We start from the raw sequence: 17830 nt of genomic DNA on the forward strand, positions 1-17830 counted from the left end.
CACGAACATTCTCTTCTACCACTAAATGAACAATTTCCATTTACAGTCTATCAATAAATAAAGCTGCTTTTCTCACTTTTAAAATTTAATGTCTGTCTTATTTATTTTATTGAGTCAGATAATTACGTGTTAAAATACAAACCTGATCAAGCCATGGGCTATATACTACACTATTGTTCTGAACTGACATTGGAAAATACTAATAGTACAGTTTTGGATTCAGACAAATACAAAATCTTCAAGAATGATATGTGCCAATTCTAAGAAAATACCATTGTAAGCTGCAATAAAATGCTATTTCAAAGAGAAAGAGAGAGAGAGAGAGAGAGAGAGAGAGAGAGAGAGAGAGAGAGAGAGAGAGAGAAATGAAAATGTGGTCACTTAATTTTAAAAGTAAATGAAGCAGAAGACGCAATTTCAGAAAGCTTGATATGTGTTAATTTTTTAAAAAATCAAAACTGAAGATTCTAGTGTGAAACCAGTTTCAACAGTAGTAGCAAAAACAACAAACGCATAGCACTGTAAAATATTTTATGTTTTTGGGTTGAAATACTTAATATTGATTGGTTAATTCTATAAAAAATACTCCATTTTGATTGATTGTTTTATTCGAAACATGATTTTAAAATGATTTAAAATCGTCAAAAATATATAGATTATGCATAAGTTGGGAAGTGTGCTGCACTAACAATAACATTAAAAACTCTACTTTCATATATGAAATAGCAGACGATACTACATGCAAAAATATAAGGTGTAAGAGCACAAAAATACACAATAAATTCAGTTAATATTTGTTCAGTCTCTGAAGAGATGTGTGATGGCATAATGGACTATATTTTACGACATCATAGAGAAACATGCAAGAAAGTAATTTTTTTTTTTTTTTTTTACATAGGTATCACCACATCAAGGCCAAGAGGCCACTCAAGGATAAGGGTTAAAGAGTGTACAGTAGAAATTGGACAATATAGTAATCATTAGTAATGAAAATTCCGTAAATTTGATAACTTATATGGAACGGCTCATCAAGAACTTATTTACGTTAGACTTGAACACAACCATATTGTAGTCAGCCGGAAAGCAGGAAAACGGAAGACAATTCCACAGGTGTGTAGTTCTAAGAAAGAAGCTTTGTTCATGGAATCTATGTTTAGGTTTAGGCACAGATAAAGAGTGGGGGGAATTATTGATAGTGTTTTCAGCTAGACGAGTGTTTCTTGTGACAGTTAGGTGAGGGGGGACCATAGACTGAAGCTCAGTCGAACACTTTCCATGAAAATAACGATACATCAGAGACAAACTCGCAACATCTCTTCTGTGAGATAGAGGCTGCAGGGAAGAGAAAAGGTCATCTCCTACGAGGCTACGAAGTCTATTTTGAACTCTATCAAGGCAGGACAAGTCCTTTCTAGCAGCTCCTGCCCAGATGTGGCAACAGTATTCCATCCTTGGACGTACCTGGCTCTTATATAGATAGAGAATTGCATCAGCAGTGAGATATCTACCGGATCGATAGAAAGATCCCACCATTTTTCCAGCGGCCTTGGCAACAGATTTGATGTAAGTGTTCCATTTAAGATCAGGAGTAATGGTCAAGCCCAGAAGCTTGTCAAAACTTGAGGCCTCCTGAAGGCGAGAGCCATTCATTTCAATTGATGCCAGATGTGGATCAGAATGTTGATGATGTAAAGATAGAAGCTTGGTTTTAGATGCATTAAAAGTAACCAGCCACTCCTTTCCCCATTGTACTACGTGCTCAAGATCAGAGGAGAGAGAATCAGAGAGAACTTGGTCGTTTACTGTCTTAGATGTGCTACCATAAATGGTAGTGTCGTCAGCATAAATGTCTACAAATGATGTAAGGATGTGATTTGGAAGATCATTAATGTAGATCAGGAAAAGAGTTGGACCCAGGATGGACCCCTGAGGGACACCGGCATTAATACTGTGAGCTTCTGATTTTTGCCCCTCAACTACTACTCTTATGAACCTATCAGAAAGAAATGATTTAATAATTGAGAAGACAGTAATCAAAAAGATAGAGGCATTCGTCTATATTAAAATAGAAACAATAACAAAATAAATAAAAATTGTGATTGTGGACTATTGGTCAGCCAACGTACTTCCTAACTTCCGATGTATCTGCTACCGGAAGCGGTGGCAAGGCAAATCAGTTCTTTTACTTTTATTGTTCTTCAGTATTTCTATTGTGAAGCGACTTATTGAAATGAATATCAGAGAAAGACATTGAAAAATATACAATAAAAAATAACAAAATTATACAGATAAAAATAACACAATTAGTCTTTATTTGCACTTTTAAAAACAAATTTTAAAACATAAGTTTTTATTTTATTTGAAATTTTATAAAGAAATATGTTTATGAAATTATTAAAAAAATTTTTTGAATTTATATAATATAAAAAAAGAACGCAAAAAGTGTTTTCAATAATTCTTAAAAAATAAAACTAATTTCAATAATTCTTAATGAAAATTTTTAAACATGTTTTCAATAATTCTTTTTTATTTTAAAAAAAAAAGAGCACCAAAAGTTTTTTCAATAATTCTTAAAAAAATTTCAAAAAAACAACAAAACAAACAATTTCAATAACTCTTAATTAATATAAAACTAACAAAAACTTCCATGATTATTTAGTAAAAAAAAAGAACAATAAAAAAGAGTATATACATAGGGGAGATATAAGCGTGAGAGAAAAAAAAATGAAGGAACTAATTTGCCTTGTCATCGATTCCAGTAGCAGACACACCGGAAGTTAAGTATGTTAGCTGATTATTACTGGATAATCTGTAACTTGAACATTGGAATGTAACCTATCTACTATTATATAAAAAGAACTTTGTCTATGTGTGTGTGTTTATTTCCTATGGACTCTGAAACAGCTGAGCTGATTTCTTTTTTTAAATTCACACGTAGATACTTGATGTGTCTGGGGATGTTCTTATGTAGGTTTTGTATTGGAATGCTTCTGATAAGTATCAAAAGTCGATAATCGAAAAAATTTGACTAAAGGAAGTTCGATTTTGACTAAAGTTAACTTTCATACAACCTAACCTCACAAGTGCATTCGAGAAGTTTTATCACCACACAAGCAGAAAGGTTCAACCTATAAAATCAACTGTAGATTCTTTTATAAGACAGGAGCGCGTTCAATATGAATGTTCCTTTTTAGAGCACAACTGAACCATGATACTTGACTTTTGCAGGTTTAACTTTAATTCAAATGATTATGTAAAAATAATTTTATAAAATCAACAATTAGTTTTTTGGTAAGACAGGAGCATGTTTGAAATGAATGCTTCTGTTTAGGGCACAATTGTGAGTTGTATAAATTTGATAAATTCAGAGATAAACAAATTAATGATATTCATTGATATCCATTGTTAAGAATTGAACATCAACAATTGTTTAGTGTACGACTATTTTAGAGATGAAATAAACGTTTTATTGATACCAAGTCTCTTAGACACCAATGTTCAAAGTCCAACAAAACAGCAAAAAATTACAGTATAGTACCTCCTCAATTACACAGTAAATTGAGAAGTGTGAGGGTAAGGGCAATTTTAATTGTCTTCGAAAGAGTATACATAACAATGAAACCTAAAAATATAAAGGGACATAATGGAAAAAAAAGAATATCAAAAGTACAAAAGTAGAAAATGTAGACACTATTAGAAAAAAAATTTTTACAATTAAAAAAAGTTACAGAAATATAAAAAAAAAAATATCCAAAAAATATCCAAAAATATCAAAAATTTTAAATCCAATTTTTTTTAAAAAATCAGAAAAATTAAAAATTAAATTTAAAACATTCTTTTAAAAAAATTTAAGAACAATTAAAAACATAATAAAAGATGTAAAGCAGTAACATAAAAATATAGTTTAACATTTACACTAAATAGTAAGAAACAATGATAAAATTAGAATAAAATAAAATAAAAAGTAATGCTAAATTTAAAAAGAAGACGAAATGAAATTGAGAATGTTTTCTTTAAAAATCAACGGTTTTAGAAACAATTATTTATAAACATTTCTTCAAATATTTTTAATATAGTCTACAATTTACACTAAATAATGATAATCTACATACCTTTTAAGTGGAGTTTTTTCTCACTTTGGTATTGATATTAAAACCCTACATTTTTTAATTATTTAAAAGTTATTAAAACAAACTTCTTAATACAAATTAACTAATTAATTAACATGGATATGTGAGCGACTACATGAAAGTTAACTAATTTGCATATTCCTTTGAAATAGGAGCACTAATTAATTACTGATTTTTTATGGCTCCTTATTAGATGATTGATTTCATTTCATTATTACATTGAATTCCATTTATGCATAGTTTCTACATTCTGTATAATTGCGTAGAATTTAAGCTGAAAACATTCTGACGCACAGAAATATATATAAAGAGAGAAATAAAAAAAGGAACAAACTAAGTTATGTGTTCATCAACACTTCCTCTTTATTTTGAGAGTTTCTCTGGATGAATGAACTTAAGAAAACCAAACACCAGTACAAATAATAATAAAAAAAAAATCTTACTCTTTCATAACGCTATGTACCCTCTTTTTCTTTTTTGAATTTCCAACGACTTTTTTAGTTTCTGATATGGAACAGTGTCATACATTTCATTACATCAAAAATATATATATTATTTAATCCTACCCAAAGCCGGCCAGAGGCTTACTTGGCCAAAACATGGTGAGACAACAACAACTATGGATGGCAGTAATTGCTGAGAATGCACTTAGGAGATTCGGAATTCCTATCCCGTCACGGTTACCACCTGATGAAGGCCAGAGGAATAGTTAACCGAAATGTCGTGAAACAACATCTAAGAAAGATGAAGATAATAGTCTGCAATAAATAAATTAATCAAAAATATATTTTCAAATATTTGTACTGGTGTTTTGTTTTCTTAATTTCATTCATCCAGAGGAAGTCTCGAAGTAAAGACAAAATCTGCATGAATTAAAATAATATTTATGCATATTTTACGATCGAGCAACACTGAGTGGCCTGCTAATAATAATAGAAATGATGCCTAAAAAGAAAATAAAAAGGAAGGCATGATACATAGACTGAAAAATCCTGAAAGTGGTAAAAAGTAGAAAAAAGAACATAGTCATGGCATGGATCGACTACAAGAAAACGTACAACAGGATGCTTTAAGCATGGATAATAGAGTGCTTGAAAATGTACAAAATATCAGAGAAGATTATCAATTCGATCGAAAAAGCAATAAGATCATGGAAACTTGAACTGACAGCTGAAGAACAATGTATAACTGACATAAAAATACAAAGAGGTATCTTCTAAGGAGATTCCCTATCACCACTACTGTTTATCATTACCACTACTGTTTATCATTGCCTTCAGAGCTAAGTTAAAAACTTTATCCATAACTGTTGAAATGTATCCTGTCTTAATTTTACCAATTTTTGTGTATTATATATATTTTATTTATTTATCTTTGTGCTCTTATTGCAGTCTTACTAAAAATTGAAACTCCTTAACATTACCTATCATGTCTTATTACTCGTGTTTTAAACTTTTTTGTTAAATACGTCTGGTATTATCCTAAACTAGCCTTAAATAAAATGCCCCCAATCTGTAATAAATTTCCCCCAATCTAAAAACATAAGCTGACCTCACAAGTTGCATTATTAAAACATAATTATAAGTTTAATCTCGAAGGTTCTATTGCGCGGTACCAAAAGAAAAAAAAAACAACTTCCACGGATTAATATGGGAGGGGAGACTATCTTCAAATTCTATTCTAAACTGGGAATGGGCAAAGGACTTATACTAAGTAGATATAAATAAGTCCCTCTTACTGTTTTTCTTTATTTTCTAATGGAGAGTAGATAATGCAGTGGATGTGTTATCGGCAGCTCCAGTAACTCTCGCTTCTCCTTTTTTGTCCCTCAGTCCTCATTTCTAATGAGTGATGTTTCTGACAAAGGGTGAAGAAAAAGCTGCATCCCAGGTTGGTAGTACTTCGTGAACAGTAGTGTGAGATGTCGGAAATTTTCTGTCTCTATGTCTATCCTTGCGGCCATGTCACTAGTAAGGGTGCTGGAGGTAAACGTTTTCATCTGGGCTAACATTAACCGCCTGATAGTCAGGGACCCGAACCTTGGAATAACCACAAGGAGGCTGTCCTATCAGCAGGTACAAAGTACTGGGGCTGCTGTATTGCCATTTGGTGAATGGATTCTGGACCATGCAGTAGTCTCTGGTGGGGCCTCTCAATGCCATACTAGTGGGTAATTGTTACGGCTTTACCTTATCATATGCTACAAAAAAAAAAAAAAAATTTTCCTGTCTTTCCTCTCTTACTTTCCCTCTGTTCTGCTCCAACCAAGTATGCTGACCTGTTCCACAAACCCCAAAATCCTCAACATGAAATATCTCAAAAAAGAAAACACGAATAAACCAAAGCCTTTTACTCCAATAGTTTCTTCCCCAGAACTGTGGGTCTTTGGAACTCCCTTCCGGGATTTTGCTTTCCCAACTGCAATGATATGCAGAAGTTCAAGTGTAATGTTAACAAACATCTTTCTACTCTTCTCCCTTCATAATGACCCCGCTAATTAATTCCCTAATAGTAGCCCCCTGCGTCAAAGTGGCACTGTGCCTTGTTTGGGGTGAAAATTGAATTAAAAAAAAAAAAAAAAAAAAAAAAGAACCCCGTCCTGCTACGTAGACCCCTACTACCATGTCTCCTTCTCCAACATCAGGGATCTACATTCTAACCTTCCAGAGGTTGAAACCCAATTACAGGAGACGAAACATGACATATTCTTTCTAAGCGAAACTGGAATAGGGCCGACCACCTCCCTAGATGAGTTCATAATTAAAGGATACTCTAACCTAACATCTAAATCTGACCCCCCAAGATCGCCATGGGCATGGAATATGTGCCTACATTAAAGATGGCTTCCCATGTGGCAGGGATATCTCCAGAGAAGACCCTAATCTACCTTATATGTGCTTCCGGGTTGCACTAGCTTACACCACTGCATTTATATTTGCCCTCTATCGCCCCCACAACAGTGGAGTTACTGACTTTAAGAGTATATCAGAAAAAATTGACCACATCCTGTCTGCTCATCCCTTGGCTAACATTCACATTTGCGGTGACTTCAATGTCCATAATGTGGAATGGCTGACCCACTCAAATAAGACTGATGATGAGGGGAAGTTCTGTCATGATTTTGCCATTGCCTATGACCTCACTCAGATTGTCAGCGAGCCCACACATGTGCCCGATAGTACCAGTCAGTTCGCAAGCCTCCTAGACCTTTTTCTATCCACTTCCCCTGAGCTATGCTCATGTTCCGTTCTATCTCCTCTGGGATCCTCCGACCACTGCGTCGTATCAGTTAAGATAAAAATGAAATATAATAAATCTACAGACGTACCTCTCCACAGTACTGTATACCGATACTCTATGGCGGACTGGGATAGCTTCCGTACATTCATATCTGATCTCCCTCTCCATTCCATGTTTAAAAAGGATGTGTCCTCTATAGTATCAGACCTGGTTATTTGTAGGCATAGGCCAATTCATACCATCCAAAAAATTCCAACAAAAACCTAACAGCCAGCCATGGTTCTCCCCTGAATGTACTGCTGCCATCGCACACAGAAATCACTTTTTCCATAGCTACCAACCTAATAGATGCACTGAAACCAAAGCTGCTTTCAGAACCGCCAGCAACCACTGTAAAAGAGTAATAAAAAATGCAAGAGAACTATATGCGCAATCCGTTAAGTCAAGCCGTTAAGCGGCTTGGTTCCCACCAGTTCTGGCAAATAGCAAATAGGATCTTGAACAGAAACGTGCGTTCTATCCCAACCATTATCAATGGACCAGAGGTCATCTCGACAGCATCCGACAAGGCCAAACTGTTTAAGCATTGCCTTAAGGAGAAGTGCCTCCCAACACCCTGGAAAACCTCATCAGTATGCCCTGTATTTAAGAATTCAGGTGATAAGTCATCCCCCTCTCAGTACAGACCAATAAGTCTCCTGTGTGTCATGAGTAAGTTGCTGGAATCCACAATAAATAGAGAAGTAGTCAACCACCTCAGCAGAAATAACCTTCTTAGCGACATGCAATATGGTTTCCGCTCTGCTAGATCTACAGCAGATGCGCTAACGATTATATCTCATAGGATTAGCGAATCTCTCGACAAAGGCTTCATTTTTAGGGCAATTGCTCTTGACATATCAAAGGCCTTCGATAAGGTTTGGCATAAAGGCCTACTACACAAGATTTCCAGCTACAGTATAACTGGAAATGTTTTCTCTATCATTAAGTCATTTCTCTCAGATAGGCTCATAAGAGTAGTTGTTGATGGGCAGAAATCAGAGGCCCACAGTATTAATGCTGGAGTCCCTCAGGGGTCCATACTGGGCCCAACTCTCTTCCTGATCTACATCAATGATCTCCCAAAACACATACTAAAATCTTTCGTTGACATCTATGCTGATGACACGACCATCTATGGCAACACATCAAAGGCTGTAAATGATGATGTTCTCTCTGATTCTCTCTCCTCTGATCTTGAGCGTGTGGTACAGTGGGGAAAGAGGTGGCTGGTTACCTTTAATGCATCTAAGACCAAGCTCCTATCTCTACATCATAAACGCTCTGATCCCCATTTGGCATCAATTGAAATGGATGGCTCTCGTCTAAGGGAGGCCCCAGGCTTTGATAAGCTCCTGGGTTTGACCTTTACACCTGATCTTAAATAGAACACATACATCAAGTCTGTGGCCAAGATCGCTGGGAAAATGGTGGGATCCTTCTACCGCTCTAAAAGATATCTCACTAATGATGCAATTCTCTATCTATCTAAGAGCCAAGTACGTCCAAAGATGGAGTACTGCTGCCACATCTGGGCGGGGGCTGCTAAAAACAGCCTATCCTGCCTTGACAGAGTACAAAATAGACTCCGTGGCTTGGTAGGGGATGCCCTTTTCTCTACCCTGCAACCTCTTTCCCACAGAAGATTATTTCCATGGCAGGTGCTCGTCTGAGCTCCAGTCTCTGGTCCCCCCTCACCAATCTTTCTCAAAAAACACCTGACTAGCTGAAACCACCGTCAATAATTTTCCCCACTCCCTATCTGTGCCTAAATCAAAATGTAGGTACCATGAACAAAGCTTCTTTCTTAGAACTTCACGCCTGTGGAACTGTTCCGCTTGCCTGTTTCCCTCCCGACTTCAACCTGGATGTCTTCAAGTCCAACACAAACAAATTCCTGATGACCCCCCCCCCAAGTAATGACACCTTACCAATTCTCCAATACTATTGCTACACTATCCTTTTGATTACTGTACACACAATAACCCTTATCCCTGAGTGGCCATTGCGCCTTGATAAGTGGTGAACTCTATGTAAAAAAAAAAAAAATAATTAAAAAAAAATAATACCTCTTAACAATATATCAAGGAAATGCCAAGCCAGTGAATGCAATAAACTAGCCCAAAAAGAATATAAGAATAGACATGACCAAGTGAGGAAGGCAGTGCACTGGGAACTATGCAAGCAACTGCATCTTGAACAGACAAAGAGTAAAAACACACACTGGTAGCAGTACTTGAAAGCAGAAATCACAAAATCTTATGGGATATGGAGGTATAGATAAGCCCATCCAAGCAAGGAAACCGGATGTCATAAGAGTTAAGAAAAAATCCTGACAGATCGCAGATTTTTTTTTATCCCAGCAGATCACAGGATAAACATCAAGGAAACGGAGAAGTCAACTAGCCAGAAAACTGAAAGAGATATAAAAGATTAAGAAAGTCAAGATAACACCAATAATCGTAAGAAAGAGCATTAATAACAATCCTGTAAAAATTTGAAAAAAAAAAAAAAAGAGAAATTGGAATCGGGGGAAGGCCAAGAACATACAACAAATCAAATGGCAATGCTGAAGAGCTGAAATCTTAAGGAAAACCCTTGAATGCAGAGATTAATCCACATGAACTACAAACATGCCATATAAAAACTGTAACAGAAGTAAAACAAAAAGATAGAGGAATATCACATGGAACCAAGAAAATTGAAACTGCAAAATTGTAAATTACCCCTCCCCTCTCAAAAAAAAAAAAAAAAATTGTAGCATCAACTAGCACCATACCAAATAGTCAAGAAGGGTCAAAGAAGATGGAAAAACCGAGGAGGGAGGGCACTAACTAGGCCTCCACTGGGTGAGTATGAAGAGAACTGTAACATTGGGAAGGCTTATTACCACCCAAATTCCAGTGAAAACCAATGATCATTGCCAATGAGAAGTCAATGACAAGTGGCTATTGCGATGATGAAAATTCATTTGCAAAGGTTACTGACAGAGATGGAGAGTACTGGAAACTTGGGGAAACTCGTCACCTGGACACCAGGGAATACAGTTGTTGCCAGTGAGCAATTTCTGTGTGAGAACTCCTAATGAGTCCGAATAACAATATAATAAAGTTGAGATACTGATGGTAGGACATTATCACAACAGTACAAAATAAAATAGACTAACCATATACATAAAATAAAATATATAAAAAATAAAGTTTTTAGGATTTGCAAACTACACATATAATTCACAAAACAGAAGCTGTAATATATATTTAAGAATGAAAGCTAAACAGTCACAAAATTACACAAACACACACATATATATAACATATATTGAGACCACTGAGTGTAGATTTAAAGATAGATTTAACAACCATTTGGCATCTTTTAAAATACTAGTAGTTAATAATAAGAAAACAACATCATTAGCAAATTAGATAAGGGAATTAAGAATAAAATTGAATGCAAATTGAAATAATCTATACTAGGAAGCGCTAGTAAATACCAAATAAGTTTGGCTGATGCAACCTTTGCAATCTGGAATCATAGTATATATCTAAAGGAAGCCTTCTAAACAAACAACAGGAAGAAATACAAAACTGCTTACATAGATCTAAGTATATCTTATCTCAACTAAAATCTGGTAAGGATGTTAAATATTAGGTGAAAATAAATTTTTTAGTTATAAATAAAATAAAAAGTAAAAGATATGTTGTAATCACAATTTTTAATAATCCTAATATAATAAAGTATAAGTAGATTTGAATTCTCAAGTGTTGATTTAAATAATCATTTAATTAGTTGAAATAAGAAATTATTATATGATTGGTGTCTTGACCCAAATAAATAAACCAAATGTGATAATAGAATAATAGTAATAAAAACATTAGTTATAATCAGATATATCTATGGAGTAAATTAGAATATGAACTAGGGTAATATAATTTTTTTTACATTAATTTGGCGATAATAATTTTATTTTAGAATTATAGGTTAAAATAAATTAAACTATTAAATTAACATATGGAATTGAGAGTGTGGCGTTTGAAATATTCTAACTCTTGGTCTAATTGCAATATTTAAACATGTTAAATATTAGTTCATATTGAAATGTCAAATTATAAATAAACAAAAAGGGAAAATGGGAGGATAGGAGAAGATAAAATATCATGTTATAACATTAACAATCCTAATAAAAGCAGAATAAGAATTAAATCATCAAATATTAATTTAAATACTCATTTCATTAATTAAAATAATCAATTATTACATGATTAGTGTACTTTTAAAAATAAATACAAGTAGAAATACGATTTATTCAATTTAAGTAAATTGTACTAACCAACTTAACTAGTTTGGGAAATAATTATTAAAACTTGATTGAAGAATATTTGTATATAACAGTTATAGATTGAAAAAAGAGACAAAAAAGAGGAGAAAAAATTTTTGGAATAAGATTTAAAATAATTAAATTAAAAACTCATTTGTAAACATTTATGCTGACAACACTACCACCTATGGCAACACTTTGAAGGTCGTAAACAACCCAGTTCTTTCTGATTCTCTCTCCTCTGATCTTGAGCACATAGTGCAATGGGGAAAGAGGTGGCTGGTTAATTTTAATGTATCTAAGACCAAACTTCTATCTTTCCATCATCAATGCTCTGATCCCTGTCTGGCATCAATTGAAATGAATGGCTCTCATCTTGAGGAGGCTCCATGTTTTGACAAACTTCTGGGCGTGACCTTTACTCCTGATCTGAGATGGAACACTTACATCAAATCTGTTTGTTGCCAGGGCTGCTGGGAAAATGGTGGGATCATTCTACCGTCCCAGTAGATATCTCACTGCTGATGCAATTCTCTACCTGTATAAGAGTCGAGTGTATCCAAGGATGGAGTACTGTCGCCACATCTGGGCAGGAGCTGCCAGAAGCAGATTATCCTGCCTTGACAGAATTCAAAATAGACTTTGTAGCCTAGTGGAGGATGCCCTTTTCTCTTCCTTGGAACCTCTTTCCCACAGAAGAGACGTCACGAGCCTGTCTTTGCTTTATCGTTATTTCCATGGCAAGTGCTGGTCTGAGCTCCAATCTATGGTCTCCATTAGCCTGACTTTCACGAAAAACACTTGTCTATCTTAAACTACTATCAATAATTTCCCCCACTCTTTATCTGTGCTTAATCTAAGCGTAGATTCCATGAACAAAGCTTCTTTCTTGGAACTGCACACCTGTGGAACTCTGTTCCGTCTTCCTGCTTTCCAACTGACTACGATATGGTTGTCTTCAAATCCAACAAGAACGAATTCTTGATGAACCATCCCCTTAAGTAATCCAATTTACCAAATTTCTACTACTAACGATAACTGACATGCTCCCCTTGACCATTGTACACTCATTAACCCTTATCCTCGAGTGGCCTCCTAGCCTTGATAAGTAGTGACTCTTTGTAAAAAAAATAAAATAAAAACAAATAGATAAATAAAAAAAAATAGTAATTAAGTAAATAAAATTAAATATTAAGCTAATAAGGTTATAAATATATAATTGCTCAAATGCAAATAAAAAATTAAATTTTTTATTTACTATTAATGGATAAAAATTAAAACAAAATAAATTAAAAATAAAATTGAACAAATTAATTAATGCATATATGAAAGATTGAAATAAAATATATGTCAATAATAAGATCATTAGTCTGGACTAAACTTTTGTATAAGCAATATGGCTTGAAGAGGTCACTAGTTACTTGTAACTGACTGACTGACTCAAATTTGAACTTCAAAACGATACTGATCTTGTAAAAATCTGTTGCCTCTGTCAAAAGTTTTAGGCAGACATGCAAACATACATACATTTATATATTGGTAACTCAAATTTTCGACCCAAACTGAATAAAAAGCTTGCCCTATCTCTGAATAACCTTTATATAAAATTTCAAATGTTTAGACTAGAAATTGTCTGAGTAATTTGGTAGAGACCGAAGTGGTCAAATTCTTTTCAATTTTGACCCCTATTATGACCATTAATATATTTATTGTTTTGGGCTCGAATCAAGTTATTAAGTTAGATCTATGTCCAAGGAACCTATATCTAAAATTTCAAGTGTTTAGACCCAAAATTGACGGAGGAGTTTGTAGAGTTCTCAAAGGTCAAATCGTTGAACTTTGACACCTTAACAGCCAAATTTCTGGCCGAAAACCGATTACAAAGATTTTCCCGAATCTCCATACCCTGTATATCAAATTTCGAGTCTGTAGACTGAAAATTGACAGAGTTATTGTGTAGGGAAATGTACACAGACAGACACACACATGGACACTTTCGCTTTATATATATATATATATATATATATATATATATATAGAAAGATAGAGAGATATATATATAGAAAGATAGATAGATAGAGAGATATATATATATAGAAAGAGAGAGAGATAGAAAGAGAGAGAGATAGATAGAGAGAGAGATAGATAGAGAGAGAGTATCATAGTAAGAGAGTATCACAGCGAGATATATATATATTTTTTTTTTTAACGGTGGCAAATTTTAAATGGACAACTATTTTCTTTAATTTCAGATTTGGCAACTATGGGCTATTTTGTGTTCAGCTTGGTTTGACAATTCATCATGCGGTTCCAGCAGGATGAGCCACATAGCACATAGTATGCAACTGATGAACAAATAATTTAATCAAGAAATGAACCTGTCATGTGGCCACCTCATTCGTGTGATTCAACCTTATTAGATATTTTCTTTGGGGATATGTAAAGCCCCCCATGTTTATGCTGATAAACCGGACTCAAGAGACTACTTGGAAGACAAAATTTAAATTAACCTTTGCAATAAACCACATATTTGTATGATAAAACTATTTTTCTGTGATTGTTTTTATTTATAGTTTGCAGTCCCTAAAAAAAAGAAAATCCAAAAAACTATATATATATATATATATATATATATATATATATATATATTACTCATTTTCACTCCAAACCATTTGGAGGTAAGCGGTTATTATTTGGGATCGTGGCTAATAGAAAACAAGAGTTGAGCAGGGAGATGTCTTGAAATTACATTTAATCTTCTGCAGGTTAGTACAGTCAAGAAAGCAGGAAACAGGGAGGGAATTCTAAAGTCTAGCAGTTCGAGGGAAGAAGCTATTAAAGTAGAAGACTTTCCATCATCTAAGGACCTCAACAGTGAAGAGGTGTGATTTTGCAGTTTGTCGGGAGTATGTACATTGAGATTGCACAAATGCTATGAATTAATTAGAGCACACTACATTAAAGTACTTTTAAACTAGGCACAGGGATGCAATATTGCGACGACAGAACAGGGGTTGGAGTTTGGTTGACAGAGTGGGACTTATTAGATTTGCGACTCTTTTTTTGGACCCTGTCTAAGTGTGAGAGAATAGTGGTAGATACTCCAGTCCAGGTGTGGCGACAATACTCTATGCATGGGTATGTATATATATATATATATATATATATATAAAATAAAAATTACAATTAAATTTACCAAAATGATCCAAGATGGTAAAATTAAAGTATAATATAAATATTAAAGAATTAATATTTATAAAGTTATCTCAACCAGATGTAAAAGCTCGATAAAACCAAATAGGAGATAGAGTTTATAATACGAGCAAACAGTTAATAAAATATGTTAAAAAAACACTTTGAAAAAGAGTTAAAAACATATTTAATTTGAAAAGGAAACACTTGATAAGTGGATAGTCCTTAATCCACGGAGCTTCGAAGAAATACTTTCCTTCTCATCAGAGGGTAGGAATTAGCAAAATGCAGGATTGGATTTTACATACAACATATGCCTTTGGATTATTTTGGACCATCTTCCAATTACGGGATTTCCTTGGATTTTACTTGTGCAAATGGAAATTCAATTAACTTTCTTGAAGCTATATATTTGGATTTTACTGTCACTGGATTATTTATCTTCCACCAGACTATCCATTTACATGTAATCACCTTTTTCTTCACCATATTCCCTCTGCTTCACTTTTTTGTTATCAAGTAAGATCTTTGACTTACTTGTTGTTTCATCAAATACTTTTGCATGCAAAATCCGATCCTGCATTTTGCTAATTCCTACCCTCTAATACCTACACACATATATATATATATACATATACATACTTGCAAAAGTACCTGTCGTTGACTGGGTTCAAAAACAGCCTACAGAAAATGGACTGATTTATGAAAGTATGACAGGTTATGAAAAGGTAGGGTTGTAAATTTGGGTTGAATTTGGGGGTATCAAAACCAAAGCAAAATATGATGAAAGTAAAAATAAAATAGATAAACCCCATAATTTATTATACGATACCTATTCACACTGAAACACTTATCACAATATTCTGTGGATCTATATTTAAAAACCTTGTTAAACTTTGTGACATATTTCCATTCTATGGAGGTCAGGTGCGAACGAACACCCCATAATTTTATTATACCATATTTCTTCAAACTGAAACATAATTATCAAAGTATACTTACACAGATAGATATGAAAAGTCTTTATTAAAGTTTGTGCCTATTTCTTTGTGGACCAGGCGCGAACGCAGACCCCACAATTTTAATGAACCACCACTCTGCCAGATCAAACATACTCATTCCTGTGTCTCGATATATCTTCTATCATTATATGTAATCAGTTTTTTAAAATAGTCAACCATATAGGAGCTTATTTATGACCAGACACACACACACAGCTTTATATTATAGATATAAACACACACAGACAATAAAAAAAAAATTGAAGAAAACTCTGCTATACACGGCCATAAATGCAAACAACTCCACTGTTAGAAGGCAAACCCCAGAATATATGCGTATTGACATTGGCTGAACTCCAATGATACATGTCCCAAATAACCAGTGCTTAATCACAGTGTATCATTTAACATGGTTGAAAGGAAAGTTCAAAGACATACAAAACGAAGCCATTTAAAAGACTAGGAAAAAAAAAAAAAAAAAAGATTGATTCTTTGGGGGTCACATGGTCATTTATATCATTTAATGTTAGCAGGAAGTAAACAATTTTTAATGTTATCATGTAAAGGAAAGTAATTGATTTTTTTCACAGAGTTATTTCCCTTATGTCAACTCTAGTTGTGTGTGTGTGTATGAACAGAGAGAGGAATTTGCTGGACAAAGAACGAACAGACTGTTTGGAGGAGGAGAGAGGAAATATGGAAAGAGAGAAGGAAAGATAGATAAAAGTTTTAATAGAAATATGTTACACTTTTGTTCCGGGCAATGCCGGGTAGTTCTGCTAGTTAGATAGAAGTTGGGAAGTTTACTGCACTGGCAATAACATTAAAACCCTACTTTTATATAGAAAATAGAACTTCAGCTTCTTAACATACTGAGCATGTACATTCGAGCAATGTACTCAAGCTAACTAATTTGAATATTGATTTGCAAAATTACATCTCATTAATTCACTATCATTATTTGTATTTCATAATTTAATGCTTATTTTTTATCCATTATTACACAGTTTTATTTATGCTTAATTATTGAGATCATGGAAAGAAAAATTAGCATTTTGAATGAAAAGAGACATTCTGACCTTTCACAATTAATTTCATTACAGAATTACAAGTTCACTCACATGTGTGCATTTTGGTTTATTCAAATCATTGTATGTTATTGGCATATTGCTCACATTAATGGGGGAAAAAATGAATGTTTCCTCTTCAAAAAGAGGATAAAAATATTTTTGCTTTAGTAAGAGTTTTTTTTTTAATTTATTATTTGTTATTTATTTTGCAGCCAGGGAAACAGATTGTAGAAGTGAGAAAGAAAATATATAAGAAAAGCAATGAAAAATAACCTACCTCTCCTTGGACGAAAATCAACGGTTCTATTCAAAATTTTACAAAGGTTACTGGATCCAACATACACCCGAAGAAGACAGGAGAGTGCAACAGCTGCAACATGACACAAACAACAAAGATAAGGATAATAGTTCAAAAAGGGACTGTAAATTCTGGTCATGAAAAGAAACAGTCAATCTATAAAAGACACTAATAAAAACTAAACATTTTATCAGTTTGTCACTTTCAAGTTTTTAAAACATAATACATTGCAGAATTTATCTCATTTTGAAATATCAGAGATTTTAATTAGGTTTTAGAAATAGAAAAATATTGCATTAATAGTAAATTTAAGTAGAATAGAAAGTGGACCTAGAGTTTACTTTCGGCAGTCTCGTAACTTTTGCTTCCCTTATTTTGTCCTTTAATCCTCATGTTCCATGTACAATGTTTCTGACAAAGGGGAAAGAATTGGTGTTTTCTTGGTCAGAATCTATCCATCTAACAATTATCGTTGGTTAGTTTTTTTTACCTTGAAATGATTTTTTTTATAGTTCTTTACATCAAATGGCATCATGACTTGTTTG

General features: G+C 33.7%; 1 protein-coding gene across 1 annotated transcript in view; it reads right to left on the reverse strand.

Annotated features, from left to right (window-relative positions):
• The window catches only part of LOC145280292 (uncharacterized), a 66600-nt gene extending 49242 nt beyond the window's left edge, over positions 1–17358 (reverse strand). The window contains exon 1 of the mRNA XM_080132065.1: positions 17265–17358. The gene's annotated coding sequence lies outside the window, so the exon portion shown is untranslated. The remainder of the gene's footprint in view (positions 1–17264) is intronic.
• Between the last annotated feature and the right edge of the window lie 472 nt (positions 17359–17830).

The sequence above is a fragment of the Euprymna scolopes genome, chromosome 7 (assembly GCF_053919585.1).
Source record: "Euprymna scolopes isolate OS-2025 chromosome 7, ASM5391958v1, whole genome shotgun sequence".
Taxonomy (NCBI): Eukaryota; Metazoa; Mollusca; class Cephalopoda; order Sepiida; family Sepiolidae; genus Euprymna; species Euprymna scolopes.